Here is a 6,503-nt window from a genome sequence, read left to right on the forward strand (position 1 = left end):
ATGGAAGTTCCCAGGGCCAGATATCCAAACTGCACCACCACAGTGACCAGAGACACAGCAGTGACAATGCTAGTTCCACAAACTTCTAGGCCCATAGGGAACTCTGAATTATCTCTTCTAAATAAAAAATATTTTGAAAAATATCAGGATTTCCATTCTGGCCATATATTTCTAATGATATATTTTTGACAAAAATATAGAGGGACTGTATAGACCTTGAAATGGGAACCAGGACATAACAGAAAGGGAAAATAATATGGCTACTCTATATCCTAGGTTGCAATGGTTTCTAAATTTGGCTCCAGGTTCTAAAATGGAGGTGAGTCTTGTATGTATGTATGTATGTATGTATGTATGTATGTATGTCTATTTATTTATTTACTTGACTTTTTAGGGCCACACCCACAGCATGTGGAAGTTCCCAGGCTAGGGGTCACATTGGAGCTGCACCTGCTGGCCTGTACCACAGCTCATGGCAACACCAGACCAGTAACAGACTGAGCAAGGTCAGGGATCAAACCCATGTCATCATACATACTAGTTGAGTTTGGTACAGGTAAGCCCAACAGGAAACCAATGAATCTTGTTTTAAATTGCTCTATCTAAAATGACTAGATTTATCTTTAGCTTTACATAATAAACTTTTAACAGATGAGATCTCCTGAAATGCAACATCTTTTCCAACGGTTCATCCCACAGCTATTGTCCTTAATGGCTTGGATGGCCAAATGGAATCAAACTGCTGAGTGAATTCAACCTCATGGAGATCACAGACCTTCGTGAGCTTCAGGGTCCCTTCTTTGGACTGTTCTTCATCATCTATGCCATATCGGTGGTGGGCAACTTGCGCATGATCATCCTCACCAGGGTGAACTCACGTCTACAGACCCCCATGTACTTCTTTCTCAGACACCTGGCTTTCACTGATCTTGGTTATTCACTGTGGGACCCAAAATGTCGGTAAGCTTTGTAGCTGACTGAAATAAAATCTCCTATCATTGGTGTGCTACACAGCTGACTTTCTTCATTTTGTTCCTCATGAGTGAACTTTTCATTCTGTCAGCAGGTGCCTATGACTGCTCTGTGGGCATCTGTCACCCTCCGCTCTGCACAGTAGTCACATCACAAAGAGTATGCTGGGTTCTGGTAGCAGTCCCCTACTTTACAGTGCCTTTGTTTCTCTGATAACCACCATAAAGATATTTATTTCATCCTTTTGTGGCTGGAATGTCATTAGTCATTTTTACTGTGACAGTCTCATCCTGTTAACTTTGCTGTGCTCAAGCACATGAGAAATTGAGCTGTTCATACTGACCTGTTCAATGTTTAATTTGGTTCCATCTCTTCTGATAGCCCTTGTGTCCTACATACTGATTCTTAAGGCCAGCCTCAGAATGAACACTGCGCAGGGAAGACACAAGGATTTCTGCACCTGTGGATCACAGCTGACAGTGGTAGTTGTATAGTATGCAACTCCATCCGTTACATACATGCAGCCCAAGTCCAGTCACTCCTTTGATACTGTATTTTACACCTTTGTTACTGTATCTTACACCTTGGTAATCCCCATGCTGAACCTTATGATCTACAGCTTGAGGAACAAAGAAGTAAAAGGTTCTCTGCATAGGATATGGAAAAATCTGCACAAACACCCTACATAAAATTAAATATAGAATGTGTATATGATGTATTTGGTTATAAAATACTGTTTATTAGAAAGCAATTAGAAAGCAATTGTTTGTCGAAAGCAGGCAATATAGAGATTTTTTTTCTTGTTTTCAATTTATAGATGTTCAAGTAGTGATGATCCCTCTGGTATCAAATTTGATTTGCCTCAAGTTTCAGTGCAAGAGACTAAAGTCCAGATCACTGTTCTCACACTGCCTAGTATGTTATGATTGAAGGCAAAACTTTTTTTACTGCATCTATCATTAAACAATCTTTCTGAAAAAGGCTTATTATGTGTTTTATTTTCCTCTTAAAAAGTGTCTTTTTATTTTTATTTTTTTCCCCACTGTACAGCAAGGGGATCAAGTTATCCTTACATGTATACATTACAATTACATTTTTTCCCCACCCTTTGTTCTTTTGCAACATGAGTATCTAGACAAAGTTCTCAATGCTACTCAGCAGGATCTCCTTGTAAATCTATTCTATGTTGTGTCTGACAAGCCCAAGCTCCCGATCCCTCCCACTCCCTCCCCCTCCCATCAGGCAGCCACAAGTCTCTTCTCCAAGTCCATGATTTTCTTTTCTGAGGAGATGTTCATTTGTGCTGGATATTAGATTCCAGCCATAAGTGATATCATATGGTATTTGTCTTTGTCTTTCTGGCTCATTTCACTCAGTATGAGAGTCTCTATTTCTATCCATGTTGCTGCAAATGGCAGGATGTCATTCTTTTTTATGGCTTAACAGTATTCCATTGTATACATATAACACATCTTCCGAATCCAATCCTCTGTTGATGGACATTTGGGTTGTTTCCAGGTCCTGGCTATTGTGAATAGTGCTGCAATGAACATGCGGGTGCATGTGTCTCTTTTAAGGAGAGTTCTGTCCGGATAGATGCCCAAGAGTGGGATTGCGGGGTCATATGGAAGTTCTATGTATAGATTTCTAAGGTATCTCCAAACTGTTCTCCATAGTGGCTGTACCAGTTTCCATTCCCACCAACAGTGCAGGAGGGTTCCCTTTTCTCCACAACCCCTCCAGCACTTGTTATTTGTGGATTTATTAATGATGGCCATTCTGACTGGTGTGAGGTGGTATCTCATGGTAGTTTTGATTTGCATAAATATTTTATGTGTGTTATGCAACATTTAAACACTAGGTCCCATCACACTGATATACTGACACATAGAAGATGGCAGCTACTGCTCTTTGTCCTGAGCATTTATACAGCAATGAATAATATATCAAAAATAACTCCCTAACAATGCTTTAACTATCTCTTCTCTGTGTTGGTGGCACCTTAGATTTCTGTTAAATTATGATATGTGAACATTTATAAGCATAGGAATACAGAAACAAAAGTGTACCTCTTCGCACCGTTTCCATTGTGGCTCAGTGTGTTAAGAACCCAACATTGTCTCCAGGAGGATGTGAGTTTGATCCCTAGCCTCACTCAGTGGGTTAAGGATCCAGCTTGGATCCAGTCTTTCTGTGGCTTTCGTGTAGGCCCTCAGTCACAGCTCTGATTTGACCCCTAACCTGGGACACTTCAATATGCTGCAGGTGTGGCCTTAACAAGGAAAAAATATATATAACTGTTTTCCAGTGGTATAAATGTACTAATTAAAAATCCAAAATAAATTCCAAGGATTTCTCACATGAGAAATGTGATTTTGCAATGTTGGTAGATATAAGGTCAGCACACAAAAATACAATTTTTGTATATTACTAGCATAAAGCAGGTAAAAACACAATATTAAATAATTAATTACATAGGAAAAAAACTGTAAAAGTCTTAGGGAACAACTTGTGTGACTTCATTGTTAGGACCTATGGAAACATTACTGAATTCGTAAAGAAGACAGGCATGCAGCAAAATACCATTGGCTGGATGAAATAAATATGATCAAGTCATTTGTGTCTAAATTGCCCCATATATTTAATGCAATAACAATTAGAATTCCACTCAAGTTAGTATTAAAATGTATGTGGAAATGCAAATGATTGAGAACAGTCAGGAGAAAACCTCAGTAGAAGCAGGATTCCAGAGGACTTCCAATAGCAGATTTCACATCCTTAAATAAGGCTAGATTATTTTAACAGTTGTGTCATCAATGCATGTTCAGAGAGAAAGACCAATAAACAAAACTATGGGGATCTCAGCATTATGGTTCGGATAAAAAGACAGATATATAAGAAGTGGTGCCCTATATGGCAGAGTAGAAAGACCCTGAGCTCACTTCTTCCCATAGGGACACCAAAATACAGAGCATCTACTGAGAAGAATGACCCAAAGTCTAGCAAAAATGTTCCTGTACAACAGAAGTATAAATGAGGAACTAATACAAAACAGGTAGCAGGACACCATAGAGTCAAGACACATACTATGAAGTGCGGGAACCACAAAAAGCAGATTATTTACAATAGCAGGGATTCTCTATAAATGATAAGGGTCTGAGCCCCACATTTAGATCCTTAGCCAAGTAATCCTGCACTACGAAGATGAGCACCCAAAATTAATTGGCTTTGAGGGCACATAGAGCTGATTTTGAAGGAGCCAGAAGATAGCTATGGGAAGTGGGCAGAAGCAGTCATTTGAAAAGGGCTTGGGTCAGACTCACATACTAATATTACAGAGCCTCCAAGAGAATCAGGGAGCAATCGAGCCTTACCATTAGGGCTGTCTCAAGGTATGAGAAAATATGGATATTTTTACAATGTAAGTTATCTAAGAGATACCTTAGATTCAGTCTTTTTTTTTTTTTTTTTTGTCTTTTTGACATTTCTAGGGCTGCTCCTATGGCATATGGAGGTTCCCAGGCTAGGGGTCTAATCAGAGCTGTAGCTGCTGGCCTACACCAGAGCCACAGCAACACAGGATCTGAGCCACGTCTGCAACCTACACCACAGCTCACAGAGATGCCAGATACTTAACCCACTGAGAAAGGCCAGGGATGGAACCTGCAACCTCATGGTTCCTAGTCAGATTTAATAACCACTGAGCCATAATGGGAACTCCCAAGGTTCAGTGATTTTTCATGAGAAAAATAATTTTGGGGGAATTTTGAGCTAATGTAAATATTGAGTATCAAAATCAGGAAGTTTAATCTTTCTATAGAACTGTGTAGAAGGGGCCTGACTTAGCTGAGGCCTACATGGCAGTGTCCTGAATGAATGTCTCCTGGTAGCAGGGGACCAGAAAAGCCCTGAGAGTTTTCAGATATATATTTTTCTGCTTCTGTGATTTTTTTAGAAAATATGTACTTGGGAGAATAGGTAGGTTTTTTAAAAAAATTGAATTGAAAAAAATTTAAATGAATCTTTTGGAGAAATAGGAAGAGCAGTTCAGATCTAAATAAGATTTTAGATCATGGGGAAAAGATGCTGATTCACACGAGCAAAAAAAAATGGGAAGAAATTATAAGGATAAAGACTTTAGAAACCATGCTTCTCTTGTTTAATGATAATACAAATTGTTTAATCTATATAATAATATCATTTGGGATAAAGGAATAGATATTTAATTAGCACATTAAATAGAAGAACATGAGGGAGTTCCAGATGTAGCTCATTGGGTTAAGAACCTGACTAATATCCACAGGGATAAGTGTTCAATTCCTGGCCTCACTCTGTGGGTTAAGGATCCTAAGTTGCCTCAAGCTGCAGGGTACGTTACAGATGAAGCTTGGACCTCTCATTTCTGTGGCTGAGGTGTAGGCCTGTATCTGCAGCTCTGATTTGACCTCTAACCCAGGAACTTCCCTATGCCTCCGGGGTAGTCCTAAATAAGACATAAAACAAAAGCAAAACAAAACAGAAGAAACTGAAAATCTTCCAGATTCAAGAAAATAAGTCAGGGTCTCTCAACATCAGGAGATTATGTGCACCCCCTCCCCTCCTCTACCAAGGGGACATTTGACAATATCTAGAAACATTTTTAATTTGTCACAAGGAGAGACCAGGGGTAAGGGCGATATGATCATCTCCTAGACAGAAGCCAGAGATGCTGCTATATGTGGTACCAGGCACAAGGTAGCTCCCCATAGAATAACCAGCATGAAATATCAATAGCACCAAGGTTAAGGAACTCTGAAAAAGATCACTAATAAAGTATTTTATAATAATGGGAATTGACTGGGAAAGATTAACTTCTGATTGATTCTTAAATCATAGTATGTCTAAACACATACAACTATCAAGAGTTCCCACTGTTTCATGAGACCTATAGCTTATAGCACTGAAACATCTATAATCAGTTGGGTCAAAGGTTGTAGAAACAGAGATGATCTTACCAGAAATGTTTATCTTAGAAATATATTTTTATTATAAAGGGATATGTATGAGAAATTTCTTTTTTGTGTGACTTACAGCTCTAAATTGAGGACACTTCCAGGTGAGACAGGGTGTGCTGATTACCATAACATTCTGAATTATTTCAATTATAAATATATTGCACAATTGCAACATACTTTTGTCAAAACATTCTGCAGAGCAAAGGTTCATGATTTTTACCTCCTTTTGGTATTTGGGACAACTCTGGTATGACTTCTCATCCTTTTGTCCACAGGAAGGAATATTAAGGACAGACTTAATCAAAACTCAAAAAGTTAATCTGACTTATTCATGTATTTCATAATTGCAACATAATTCCTGCATCATAGAATGATGCTTAGCTTCAGCATACAATGTTATGAGTCAGTACAGCCTCTGGAAGGACTCATGCCCTATTATAACAACCTACTGGGGATGATTTTCTGCTCTGTTTGTATCTTATGAAATTTAATTGAGTCCCAAGGTGATATTGTTTTTTGACATCTTGTCCCACAGAG

The 6,503-nt window shown here is 38.8% G+C and overlaps 1 pseudogene; it reads left to right on the plus strand.

The window, feature by feature from the left end:
- The first annotated feature begins 711 nt into the window (after positions 1-711).
- LOC110258439 (olfactory receptor 8K3-like) lies at positions 712-1,661 on the plus strand (annotated as a pseudogene).
- The last annotated feature ends 4,842 nt before the right edge of the window (positions 1,662-6,503 follow it).

This window comes from Sus scrofa, chromosome 10 (assembly GCF_054392235.1).
Source record: "Sus scrofa isolate SSC_HxYL_T2T_F1_AM1 chromosome 10, Sscrofa_HxYL_maternal_Yorkshire_Landrace_v2.0, whole genome shotgun sequence".
NCBI lineage: Eukaryota > Metazoa > Chordata > Mammalia > Artiodactyla > Suidae > Sus > Sus scrofa.